This window comes from Xenopus laevis, chromosome 3L, assembly GCF_017654675.1.
Source record: "Xenopus laevis strain J_2021 chromosome 3L, Xenopus_laevis_v10.1, whole genome shotgun sequence".
Classification (NCBI taxonomy): Eukaryota; Metazoa; Chordata; class Amphibia; order Anura; family Pipidae; genus Xenopus; species Xenopus laevis.
The window spans coordinates 49,875,791-49,890,825 of NC_054375.1; positions in this window are offsets into that span (position 1 = coordinate 49,875,791).

Here is a 15,035-nt window from a genome sequence, read left to right on the forward strand (position 1 = left end):
TTGGAGGGTTTGGCTTCTTAATGAAGGACCACCTGCGCCAAACTTGACTACCCAATTGAAGGTCTTTGGCAGTAACAATTGCACATAAGGCTCACAAAGCTCAAATCTCAAATCTAATGAGGAAATCTACCATCATACTGTGTACGATTCGGACATTTTGCACCCTGCCCTGTCATCAGTAAATGCTCCTTCTTGTTCTTGTCCCTAAATATTATGCTTTGAAGGTATCACCAAACAACTTGTTTTTTATAAGTATGCCTTATATTCATAGGATGTGACTTGCCTGTTAAGAAGGATATTGATGGTAAATCATCTGTTCAGAAAGGTATTTCTACAGTTAATGCAAGAATGAAAAATACAGTATATAACGGGAAATAGCAGGTGTTGGAGGGAATGGCAATAGCGCATATAAAAAGTTAAAATAAAATAAAATAACTCATGAGGCTAGTATGAAGGATGCCAAGCACACAGTAAAATGTGCTAAAACAGAAAGTTAAAAATAGTACAGCAATTTACATTTTTGTTTGATATATCATTTAAAAACAGCTTAAAGGAGATATGGTATTTATTGCAAGAAACTGCTTTTGCAAACTAATGTAGGGCCCTATAGGGATACAGGCCCTATAGAGTTAATCTTTTCACCATTTCCTTGGGTTATTGGGTAGAATCCCTGTTACAAAATAACCTTTACAGTGATACGCTGAGAGATTTGATGACACTGCTCTGACATACTCCTATATAGTGTGTGCAGGGAGTGGCCTCTTCCTCTTTTGCCTCTGGATGTGATTCCAGCTGGGTGTGCTCAGGGGGACTGAGTGCAATAGGCCCAGAAGAAGTCATGTGTCCAAGTCGGGGACCAGGAAACCCCGTGAATGAGGAACAGATATACTAGGGCAGACTTGTCATAGTCTCTCTAGGAGAGAAAGGCAGATAGGATAGAGAGAAAGAGCAGCTGAAGCTCCAACAAGGATTTGCAGTAAGGGAGTAGCTTCCCAGAGGCTCTGTGTGTTGCCTCCAGTCAGGGACCTCAGTGAGGAGGGACTGTAGGGTAGAAGCTGCTTTCCTGACAACTTCCAGGAGGGAAAGGTTGTACTGCATCTGCCTGTGTACTCTCTGTGTGAGCCTGCCTTTGATCTGTGTGAACTCTCAATATGCTGTTTTCCTCAACTCCTGCGTGAGTACTGAAACCTGTGGTCATTTGCCCTTTTTGGCATAATAAACCGTTCCTGATTGTTAACAACCTCCTGGCGCCCAAGTTTTTTTTGTATGTACAGTAGCCTGGGGGGATGTAGTTGCACTACACCATAGAGGGAACACTTCCACTTAGTGAAGGCCCTGCCCTGGGTGTAAGTCACGTGTAACCCATGCTCTAGTGTTCTAGCTGGTGAATTAACCCCGAGTGGCCCAAATAGGTGTTACACTACATTATTATTTGTGATTTAGTGCATGCATTGGAAAATATAAAGCTTATCTATGTGGTTGCTCTGTCAATATATACATGTATGTAATGTTATTTTGGTCCGGGGATGCCCATTTGACTTACTTTAGCAGAACTTGCCCTACCTCTTGCTAATCCTCATTCATGACTATCGTGAGTGATGTATAAGAAGAACAAAAACCTTTTCTAACTAGTTATAACTGAAAAAAGAAGAGCAAGACAACTGAAAAATCAGGAAAAATAGGAAATGTTGGTATGGAACCTGTTATCCAGAAAGCTAGGTACCTGGGGTTTTCCGGATAACGGGTCTTTCCCTGATTTGGATCTCCAGACCTTAAGGGGCCCATTTACTTAGCTCGAGTGAAGGAAGAGAGGAAGAAAACTTTGAATTTCAAATGTTTTTGTTTGGCTACTTCGAACATCGAATGGGCTACTTCGACCTTCGACTACGACTTCGAATCGAACGATTCAAACTAAAAAAGAAAATTCAAAATTTGTTCGATCGATGGATTAAAATCGCGCTAAATAGCGCTAAATCCTTCGACTTCGATATTCGAAGTCGAAGGATTTAACTTCGACAGTCGAATATCGAGGGTTAATTTACCCTCGATATTCGACCCTAAGTAAATCTGCCCCTAAGTCTACTTAAGAATCTTTTAAATGTTAAATAAAACCAATAGGATTGTATTACTTTTTATTACAGAGAGAAAGGAAATCATTTGAGCTATTTGATTATAATGGAGTCTACGGGAGATGGCTTCCTGTACTTTGAAGCTTTCTGGATGACGCATCCCATACCTGTAGCTATTAGCTAAAATTGAAGCATGTAACAACATGGCTGTTCAGAATTGAGATCTGCAAAACCCAAAATCTCTGCTTGTTACTTGATACATTATCAGTCAAAAGAAATTTGTATTTTCTAATGTTTAAATATGAATTGACCAGGGGAATGCAGGTGTGATCATATGACTGTAAAAAATAAAAATAAATGTGTCTAGCCTTCTAAGCATCTACATTTCACTGAAGCCGTAAATTGAATGTTTTCATTGAAAGTTTTCTGCATTTTAAATGTAGTTATAATCAGTAACAATTAAGAGACCATTTTATGCACTGAAGGTCAGGATTTTCACAGCAGTCATTGCTGCCACTGTGACCCTCTAATTGGTTGGATTGCCAATAAAGAATGACCCTGTGTTTGCAATTAATTATTTCTGTAATTGCTATGCATGTCTGTAAAGGGCAATGGAGCTGTACAAATACCCTATTTTACAAACGTTTACAATCTTTTTTGGTTTTAAATATTTTACACACCTTTATAAATGTTGTATTGCAACCCAAAGCAAATAATACATGGCTTGGCGCCTACTACCACCCTCCCACTCACCCTAATTCATCCCCACTTTGTTTGCATGGCAGAGACTCATCCCAATTCCCTACCTCTGCCCTCTACTGGGTGAGAACAAGCTCCCTGCTGCTCACTTGCTGTTCTGATGCTCTTCTCTTGCTCCTTTCATGTTGCTCATTGTTACCTTTTTAGTCTCCCCTTCCACCAGGTCCAGACTGAGAATTAAAATAGGCCCTGGCATTTCAGGTACACAGAGGCCCAATCAGCCCACACAGAGCCCCAAACAGCCTCCACCAGCCCACTAAATACTGACTGGCATTTACTTTTTTTGGCTAACCTTATTTCCAAACCTGAATATGGCACTAAGCAATCAGAGTTTTTCACATGGATTTTACTTTCTTTGAACCTGAATTTGAAGAAATATCCAATCCTTTGTAATTAAGAGAAACAAAACAATTTGTTTTGAAGGATGGTTTGAAATGAATGTAGAAACATGTAACTGAAGAAGTACTTACCTGTAATGTTTTAACTAGATAAATTGAAAGAGAGAGAGAGAGAGAGAGAGAGAGAGAGAGAGAGAGAGAGAAAAGAAAGAAAAAGAGAGAGTTAGGTCTTTAAGGACATTAGTAATGTACTGCTTGTTAATGTTTTTTTGAACTTCTTCCATGCTGTGCACCTCTGATATTTATGGAATATATCAAACAACAACTTGAAAATATATAATCTACAGAGCCAGCAGGTACTTGACAGATCGAATTGTAATTTCTACAGCGTGAGGCTCAGAAGCGCTTTCCATATCTTAATGTTAATATCGAATTATGTGTAATTTTAGTCCATTCTCAAATCTCCGTGTTTATAGGTCCTTTTATGCATTATGTATAGGTGGCTCATATATAGTTCCTAGCTAGTCAAGCTGTTTGAATAAACTATTAAACCAGTTACCTGCTGCTATCATTCTGAGCTGACTCATACAGCCTTATTTTAACAGTAGAGCAGTTTATCCCGTAAACCGTATATGAACTAGGAGCATTAAACTTCACTTGATATAGATGGCTCCCAACTGTACATGCAGATAATAAAATAGTTTTTGTGATTGTATTCTTAACTGAAGTTTGTAAGCATATGATTGTTTCTTTGGGTATTAATTAGTACTTAGTTTCAAAACACAGTCAGCACATTAAAGGGAAAATATACCCCCAAAATGAATTCTTGAGCAACAGATAGTGCGCTGCCACAGCAGTAGTTCTGCCAGTATTCCATGTATAATGATTCTTTAAGGGGCAGATTTATCAAGGGTCTAAGTGAATAAGAGGGAATTTTCGAAGTAAAAAAATTTGAAATTTGAAGTAATTTTTTGGATACTACGACCATCGAATAGGATACTACGACTTCGAATTTACTTAGATTCAAAGTAAAAATCATTTGAATATCCGACCATTCGATAATCGAAGTACTGTCTCTTTAAAAAAACTTCGACTTCAATACTTCGCCAAATTACACCTGACGAAGTGCTATGTTAGCCTATGGGGGAAAAAAAAAAAGAGTCTTTAAAGGTCGAAGTAAAATCCTTTGATCAATCGCTGAAATCGTTTGAATCGTTCGATTGCCAAATTCTGTGAAAAATCCTTTGACTTTGATATTTGAAGTCGAAGTGTTTTAATTCGATGGTCGAATTTCGAAGTATATTTTAGTTCGAAATTCGACCCTTAATAAATCTGGCCCTATGTGTATTTTACTGCTATGTGCATCCAGGTTGTAGTTTGTGACTCAATGTTTCACTCTCAGCAGTAACCTGTGTTAGGCCTCATTAGGACTGTATAACATGTATCAGATGTTTATATAGTGAATAAAGTACCCCCTCTTGTAAAATATAAGGATATTATAAGTTACAGAGGAGTTTCATGACCATATAAAAACACGAGGCCGAAGGCCGAGTGCTTTTATACAGGTCATGGAACTCCGAGGTAACTTCTAATATCCTCATATTTTGCAACTGGGGGTACTTTATTTATTATAATACACAAGTTTCACCTTTTATAAGGATATAATTTACAAGATATTCATAGCTTTTGTGTATTATATATGTTTTATTGTATTTCATCTGTATCTTATGTATCCAGAATGTATTCTGATACCTCTATATTGTTTGTATCTACAGTTCTACCTTCTTTTGATCATCAGCATTAAACAAGTTCCAGAACTTATACAGTGTGGTGATTGAAGGGCGAGTAAACTGCCTGTTGATTCACTTCTCACAGTGACGGGGACAGGACAGATAGTTTATTTCAAATAAAGTGGCATATTAAAGAATCTAATCAAACTGGTATATAAATCTAAGTAAATATTGCCTGTAAATATTGTATAGTTTTTCTTTAATGCTGTGGCCCTACTAGCATATTGTCCTCTCTCATCACTTCTCAGCATATCATCATCATTTCATCACCTCTCATCTCATCAGTAATGCACCCCGGTAGTATCTACAGAAAGTCGAAAATGGAAACGTATCTGTTTCAGAACTGCCTATGCTGTAACACCATAATAAAAGATAATACATTGAATCTCCTGTAACTTGGTGCCCCATGCCTTTCTGGGATACTTGGTCAAGTAACATATGCCACAGTTACAATACAGGAAACTTGCAATTCACATAGTTAAGAATAAACTGGGTGTAGTGATGAACATTTATGCCCATCACTACATGCCACTGATAACTCTGAAACCTTATTAACTGTCACCAGCACAATTCCACATGAATACATTCACAGAAGTTCACCTACCTCATACTTGATGCTGTACCTTTTATAGACTTTTAGAACAGGGGTCAGCCTTGCATTCAAGACACTGGTCCATCTCTCCTAGTCCCTCTTCCACTGGGTCCCTATATTGGCGAGGTACCTCTGGGACACAGAATCTCTCTCTCTTTCTTTGTTGGAGCCTCTCATATATATATTTTGGTTTGTTCCCATTTATGTATATACATATTTAGCCCTGTTTATTGATTTATTTAGACGGAACCAAAATATTTTAAAGTATATATTGAATAGTAATTATGATGAATTCAGATATGGCCTTAACTGATTTTTCTTCACTTATTTTTTTTCCCCATGTACCTCAGATGAAGTGTGTAGGACTGATGCAGTGTCAGACTAGCCCAGATGGGCCCAGGTGTCAGTGGAGGGCCCTCCTGCTCACCCAACCATTTGTCTTGTATGCCTATACCTTGGCCATTCACCATTTCTATATAAGAACTAAGAGAAAAATGGAAGGAAGCAAAGATTACAATATGTAAGGAGAAGTTATTAGGAGAATAAAGAAAGTTGTTGAAAAAAAGAGTAGTTTGAGAGTCATCCTGCAGGTTTTCTGTGGACTCCTGGTACTCCAGTCTGATGCTGGTGTGAAGACAGTGTTCTTGGTGCCTTAGGTCTCCAAAATTTGGATGGTTGCAAAAAAGCAGTATTTGTGCCTACATGGAATTTAATCATAGACAGTCTATGATTGTGTACCATGTAGGCATGAAACGCAACTTTTTTGTGGACATGTTATTTGAATAAAGTCTTTCTAATTTTTATACTTGCATGTTGGAGTTTTCGAGAGTGCAAGTCTTTCTTTGCTTCTATTGTAAATTAGTCTTTTTTAAGTTAAATATAAAAAAAGTAAATTGGTCAAAAAATGTTAATTGCTTATTTAAGAAAAATATATTATTGGAAATTACATTGATGGTTTTCAGAGTCTTTTCTGAAATGGGGTTCTGTATAACAGATCCCATAAAACAATATTGTGCCAAAGGTATTCATTTCCTAATATTTCGAAAACATAAATAAAAAAAAAATGTACTAGCTGCATGGGATTACGTAACTAAAATTGGATTGGTGGCTCTGGCCAACTCACTGCTGTAAGCATAGGCCTTAATTTAAATCTAGTTTTAAAGCTAATGTTCCCTAGGTATTTCAGATCATCCTTTTCATTTGGACAGATTACAGACATGCTAAGCTTCTTGTAACATGTATTTGACAGATGGGCTTAATCCTGCTTCCGAAAAGTTAAAAAAAAAATAAAAGAGAATATGGTAAATAAAAGAGGGATTAAAAGGACCAGGTCTCATTACCTGGCAGCTTTAATCAAAAAAAGAAAAACCTGCTTTTAGACATGATCCACCTTAAACTCAGTGAAGCTGAGCCAGCAGCTGCTGCCATTCTGTTATTACTGTAGCAATCACAATAATGAAAACTCATAACTTGAATTTCCTCAGCTGTTAGCAAAAATGTCCCTGGAATCAGGTCAGCTCACAAATGAATGAAACAGATTGCCCAAAACAGAATTAAAGTAAATAAATTGGATCTAGAATGTACAACGTTCGGAAATTAATTCACATTTATTGTTATTGCATGTAACCACTATACAGATACAAAACAAAATGGTCCCTTTAAAATTCTTTACTGGTCAACATCTCATTTTTTTTTTTTGATGTGTCAATACGCTGGACCCAATGAGTGATTCTGTGTGTTAGAAGGCACAACTGATGTACATTTCTAGTAATGTGTAGCAAGCAAGCAAAATTATGTTTTAAGCAGCTGACCATTAAGAGCTAACTGCTGGTGAGTTGATAAACTTTGTACCTTTTATTACCATTCCCCCTAAACCATTAATCTGGGTGGCCAGATATTCATCCTATATTCAAGATTAATGGAATGCATAGTTTTGGGGAGTTTTAACCAGACCTCTTGACCCAGAGACATTGATGTTTATTGACTAGCTATTGAGTATCTAACTTTCTCATCGTCCTGAAGCATGAATCTCACAGACAGGATAACAATGGATTGGGGTCGTGGTCAGATAACTGCCAGTAAATTAATAGGGAAAAAATATCCAATAATGTTATATATATCAGCCATGAAAAACTCATAAAACAGAAAGCACTATGGTATATGCGTGTTCCTTCAGGTAGACATGCACAGATGAGTTGTGTTCTGCATAAAGCTATTTTATGTTTTATTCATAGAAAGGTAGCATGGCTGTAAGAAAGACCATGTGACCATAGATCTATCTATCTATCTATCTATCTATCTATCTATCTATCTATCTATCTATCATCTATCTATCTACACTATCTATCTATCTATCTATCTATCTATCATCTATCTATCTATCTATCTATCTATCTATCTATCTATCTATCTATCTATCTATCTATATCTATATACTGTATCATACATTTTATACCCTTAAAAACTGCTATACAAATCAGCTAAATACCTTCAACACAGAGCTAAATTTATTATCAACAGTCAAGGATGCTCAGATAATTTGCTGAAGAATTTCAGGAATGATTTTATGTTTGTGTGAACTGATGAAAAGGATTGGAAAAGTCTCATCTACATCTTCTGCTGAAAGGAAGAAAAAATTGAAAAATGCAGTTAAAACATTTTTGCACATTTTCGGTTTCTAGTTTCTTGAAATAGCATTTTGATTTTGAAATACATATTTTTGATGATCACAATTTTGATTTCCAATTAGGAAATTTGTACTGTTTTATTTTTTACAAATTGTGACAATAAATCAATCCCAGTGGCGAGTACTTTTAATTCTTGAATATTAATTAAAGCCAACCCTTACGTGAGCCTTTATTTCCTGGGGACCATATAAAAGTAATTGGATCACCTACTCCGTTGACAGCTCTATCTGCCCAGAGCAATGACATTTAGACTGATTTAAAATGATTTTGCCAAAAATCCCTGCACTTAAAAAGTTGGACTGCAGGGTGAGCACTTTTAGCAATAATAATTGTAGATTATGAAGTGCTGAACACGATACATCATGGCACATGCACGAAAATATTAGAAACCATCACAAAGAATTTTAAATGTTCCCCGTGTTTTTGCAATATTTTCATATTCTTTTGGGGTACACATGGGATCATTAACAATGCTATGAATGCAAGTGCTGGAGAACTTAGGGGTACAAAACAGGGTGCACAGAGCATAGCAAAGCCTTCTACCTAATACTTGCCCTGTGGAGTTAGTAAGTACTGAGTTTCCCTGCACCTTGTGTCTCATGGTGGTTGTACTTTATAAATGATGTGCAGTCTGTGGGTTATTCTTGAGGACACCCAAGTGCTACCTATTACAAGCCCCTTCTGTCTGCATTTGAACTTCAAGGTTCAATGTACAAAAAATCAACATGATACTTTCCACCATTTTTTCACTTTGCACTGGGCAAAAAAAAATCTCTTTATAGAATTAAAATTATTGTGTCCAATAAATAAGCCTTGTGTTGAGAATATTCTTTGAATAAGTTAAGAAGCAACAAAAGCCCCAATCAAACCTAGTTTGCGCCAGCATGGTTTTATGCGTAACAGATCTTGCCAGACTAACTTAATTTCTTTTTATGAGAAGGTAAGTAGAGACCTCGATTCTGGGATGGCAGTGGGTGTGATTTACTTAGACTTTGCTAAAGCATTTGATACAGTGCCACACAAAAGGTTAATGGTTAAATTAAGGAATGTTGTACTTGGAACATAGTATTTGTACCTGGATAGAGAACTGGCTAAAAGATAGACTACAAAGAGTGGTGGTAAATGGAACATTTTCTAATTGGACCAGTGTTGTTAGTGGAGTACCGCAGGGCTCTGTACTAGGTCCCTTGCTTTTCTACTTGTTTATTAATGACCTGGAGGTGGGCATTGAAAGTACTGTTTCTATTTTTGCAGATTTTACAAATTGTGCAGAACTATAGGTTCCATGCAGGATGCTGCCACTTTGCAGAGTGATTTGTCTAAGTTGGAAAACTGGGCAGCAAACTGGAAAATGAGGTTCAATGTTGATAAATGCAAGGTTATGCACTTTGGCAAAAATAATATAAATGCAAGTTATACACTAAATGGCAGTGTGTTGGGAGTTTCCTTAAATGAGAAGGATCTAGGGGTTTTTGTAGATAACAAGTTGTCTCATTCTGGGGCTACTAAAGCAAATAAAGTTCTGTCTTGCATAAAAAAGGAGAAAAAACAGCGGAGCACCGTGAGAGTCCAGTAAAAGTATTAAAAGTAGAAAATTTTATTCAGTAGGCATGTAAAAACAGGTTACAGCAGCAGTTCACCCTGGCTGCCCGCTTAACGCGTTTCGTGGCGTCCTGCCACTTCATCAGAATAAAAAAGGGCATTAACTCAAGGGATGAAAACATAATTATGCCTCTTTATAGGTCCCTGGTAAGGCCTCATCTGGAGTATGCAGTGCAGTTTTGGACTCCAGTCCTTAAGAGGGGTATAAATGAGCTGGAGAGAGTGCAGAGACGTGCAACTAAATTGGTTGGAGGGATGGAGGACTTAAATTATGAGGGTAGACTGCCAAGGTTGGGGTTGTTTTCTCTGGAAAAAAGGTGCTTGTGAGGGGACATGATTACACTTTACAAGTACATTAGAGGACATTATAGACAAATAGCAGGGGACCTTTTTACCCATAAAGTGGATCACCGTTCCAGAGGCCACCCCTTTAGACTAGGAGAAAAGAACTTTAATTTGAAGCAACGTAGGGGGTTCTTCACAGTCAGGACAGTGAGGTTGTGGAATGCACTGCCGGGTGATGTTGTGATGGCTGATTCAGTTAATGCCTTTAAGAATGGCTTGGATGATTTATTGGACAGACATAATATCAAAGGCTATTGTGATACTAAGCTCTATAGTTAGTATAGGTATGGGTATATAGAATTTAATTAAAAGTAGGGAGGGGTGTGTGTATGGATGCTGGGTTTTCATTTGGAGGGGTTCAACTTGATGTCTTTTTTCAACCCAATTTAACTATGTAACTACTATCTAACTACATTTAGGAAAAAGGAATAGTGCTCTTATGCTTCTTTCCAAATCCAAAATCCCTAGGCATGCCCCTATTTTAACCTCAAGCACACTATAAGGGTGCCTGATACAGAACACTAATCACTGTTAGTTATGCTGCCCAACCCACTGCTCTAGGTGCTACAAAGTATCAAAAAGGCAATGGCTCACAGCATGTTCTAGTGCATTATTCCGGCAATGTACACTTTATTATGGAACTATACCCTATACACTAATGTTATCACCCACAATACAGATACCATAAGATAGATGAAGATGATTTCACCCATGCTCATTTTTGGAACTGGATATGTGAAGCCCACCAAGCCTATTACCCACATTCACTACAGCTTCTGTTTTCCAGCAGTGGGTCTATCTGGCCATAGGCTGCACTCTGTCTAGGAATCTGAAATGCAGAAGAAGTTGAAATCTCAACTGGGTAAGGATGCTGATTATCAAATAGAAATGCTCTACAGACATTTTATACCCTTAAAACTACTATACAAATCAGCTTTATACCTTCAACAGAGAGCTGAATTTATTATCAACTGTTCTCATGGATACTCAGATGATTTGCTGAAGAATTTCTTACTACAACATGCTCCATATTAAAAGCAGCTGTAATTTATTACAAGAGTGGCCCCTATGTCTTCCTTTCTGATGATCAGGTGTGTTTTCTGTTCTGCAGCCTTTCTTTGTTATACTCCACTAACTGCTGTGAAAAGTGTTTCACAGTCCAGAATTTCATACACTTGTGTTATGTACCTTATGTCATTGGGTGAGGACATCTTGGCCATGCCAGACCTGCAGCATTAGCATTAATTTGTGGACTTTAACACACTTTGAAGGTTATGTAATAAAAGGCACTATGTTTTCCCAGGAGCAGTAACCCATAGCAACCAATCATTAGGTAGAAATAACCTTAGTACCTTTTATAACATCTCTCTTATATATTTAAAAGGGGACTATCGTGAAAATGAAAATTTAATATAAGCTTCCTCATACTGAAGTAAGAAACTTTCTAAACACAACCATTCTGTATCATTTCTGAAATAATTAAGTTTATCTTCCCTATTCCTCTCTCAGCATCTATTTCTCTTCATTCTGTCTTCATGCAGCAGTTGGGTGTCAGATGAATGATCCAATATATCTTATAGGGGGGCTCCCATTCCTAGCAGAGGAATTAGAGCTCTCTCAAATAACTGATTACAGTACAAACAAAATCTAACAAAACAACTGCCTTTTGCACAAATCCTGCCTATAGAGAGACATGATGTCTGGTGATTTTAATAGAATGAGCTCTAATACATCTTCTATGCAAAAGGAGCCCCCTGATAAATTATATTGGATCATTCATCTGACACCCAACTACTGCATGAAGACAGAATGAAGGGAAACAGATGCTGAGAGAGGGATAATGAAGATAAACTTGATTATTTCAGAAACGGTACAGAATTTTTAATCGATTGTATGTAGAAAGTTTCTTATTTCAGTATGCTGAAGCTGATATAAAATTTTCATTTTCACGATAGTTCCCCTTAAGTCATAAAGAAGCAAGCAAACTATTTGAATAATAGTTTTGGGCACTTTGATTATCTCATATCAGTGTTCCCAATATTAATAGGTGCATAACCAACCACCAAACCAGGAAAGTATTATTAGGGATTTGTAAATGCCTATTTTTCTATAGGCCAAGAAAGCACATGAGATACTAAGACCTCCTCTGGCTTTGCATCTGTTATACTTTGCTTAAAATCAGCATAAAACACTGTGCAGAATTAGCTTTATGTCCGAATCTGGTTACATGTTTAATGAAGGACTTATGATTTGCCAAGGAATCAGTGTGATTCATAATAGTCATACCTAAATAGCAAAGTACGTACTATATTCTGTTTTGCGGATGAAATACAGTGCGAGCAAACTACTGTATTACTTGTAATTGGTAGAATGTGAGTTAACTGAAAGCAAATGGACTTTTGAGAAGAGAAATGACAACACAACTTTATAAAAAAAGAGGCCACACATCATTTGATACAGAGTGGAACGTTGCCAGGAGGAAGGACATCTACCGTAAGTTTTATTAATTTATTCTTTCTTTATTCTTTCATTCCTGCCAACATATTTGTTTGAAAATAGCAATATTCAGCACTTTACTTGGTAAACAATGTGGGATATAGTTTCAGAGATTAAAGAGTATAGCTGTCACCATTCTAATAAAGGATGTCATAGAAAATCCATACAGTAGAGCTCATTTCTAACGCTTAGCAGATCCGCCGCAGTGCAGTAACCTATAGCATTAAATCAGCAATTTCCTTTCTTCATTTTACTTGCAGGAGACTACTGAACTGGGGTTAAATACTTTATAATTAGATATTATTATAATAATTGAATAGGATAAAAGCATTCAGTCTAACTGTACCTCGGGCAGCAAATTGTAAACATGAATTCACGGTTCTTGAACACTTCCCTTTTTCATAATCATAGAAGGGAAAATTAGCAAGCAGTGTTAGGTAGAAACATAGATGCATGGCTACCGCATCTATTGTATCAATACTGAACTTTGATGGTTATGTTATTTAGTAACCCACACAAAACTTTGCCCCAGCCCAAAACAGAAACCAATTAGATGTTGTCCTTCTGCACTCCAATTGACCAGTAAATGTTAGCTACTAGTTGGTTATTTCAACTGCACTCCAATGAACCAGTAAATGCTACCTTCATGTTAGTTATTCTAATTACACTCCAACTGACCAGTAAATGTTAACCACTAATTGGTTATGCTAACTGCACTTCCATTGACCTGTAAATGCTATTTTCTACTTGGTTATTTTACTGCACTCATGGGGGCACATTTACTTAGTTCGAGTGAAGGAACAGAATAAAAAAAACTTCGAATTTCTTAATGATTTTTTTGGCTACTTCGACCATCGAATTGGCTACTTCGACCTTCGACTACATCTGCGACTTCTAATCTAACGATTCAAACTTAAAATCGTACGACCATTAGATAGTTGAAGTACTGTCTCTTTAAAAAAAAAATCGACCCCCACTTCGCCAAGTAAAACCTACCGAGGTGCAATGTTAGCCTATGGGGAAGGTCCCTATAGGCTTCCTAACAATTTTCTGATCGAAGGAAAATCCTTTGATCGATGGATTAAAAGCCTTCGAATCAATCGAATGATTTTTCCTTCGATCGTACAATTGTAGGAAATGTGGTAAATCCTTCGACTTCGATATTCGAAGTCGAAGGATTTTACGTAGAATATATTCGACCCTAATTAAATGTGCCCCCAAGTGACCAGTAAATGCTAACTACTTATGGGCAGTTAAAGCTAACTACTTGGTTATTCTAACAGCACTCCAATTGACCAGTAAATCTTAGCTACTAGTTTGTCACTCCAACTGAGCAGTTAATGTAGTAAGCAGTAGTTGGTGCATTCATGGATAATCAGTGGAGTATCTCCTGTTCATCACATCATAAAATAATAATTTTTGGCATGGATAATTGTTTTTTTTCTATTTCTTTAAAAACAACAATGTCAATAAGTCTTTATATTTAAAATAATCAACAATGTCAATAAGTCTTTATTTTTAATTTTTTTTATGTGCAGTGATTTTGCTAAAGCTATAACTCATTCATAGCAATCGAAAAAATGATTATTTTACAAAGATAAAAAGCAATATTTTACAACAGTTCAATTTTGACCGAATACAGAGTAAAAGAAGGACCTAGGTAAAAAAATTAACGACAGCACAACTCACGTTAAACACATAAACTCCCTATTTGGCACAACTCATGATATTGAAAATCCTTGGATTTCCTTTTTCTAAAATCACAAAGACTTTAAGATGCAATGGAAATAGGAGAGCCTCTGCATGGCATAAAATATTTAGGCCTACCTATTCCAGCACTTTAAGGAACAGTTTAGAAATACATCATCTAGCCACTTTTCTCTTGATAGTTGGAGCAAATAAATTTTTCAGCAGAAATCTTATTTTCATGTCTGATGATAAATTTACTGTGCCAGTGGTATTTCCCATGGAGGTGAGTTTTTTACTCTGAAATGGCATTGATGCTGCTGTCATCAGTAGCCCATTACATTTTGATGGACTATAAAACACTACTATATCGATATATTTACAGCTTTATTTCTGATTATATATTCACTCAATTGATTTAAAAATGCTAAATGCATTTTTTCTGCATAATTCAAGGGTATTCCCATTACTAGATGTGCACGGCAACATTTTTGCTCATCGTGGTTCATATAATAACACCGGGCAGTAACTGATAGAAATCACTCAGCAATTGTTCATCCAGCTGCAAGTAAAATACTGAGAGCAAGCATTTGATTGGTTTGCTGTTGCTTGCTAACAAGGAGCAAATTTGCCCAAGACCAATAAGTCACATTGTCTCAGAAAGTATCTAT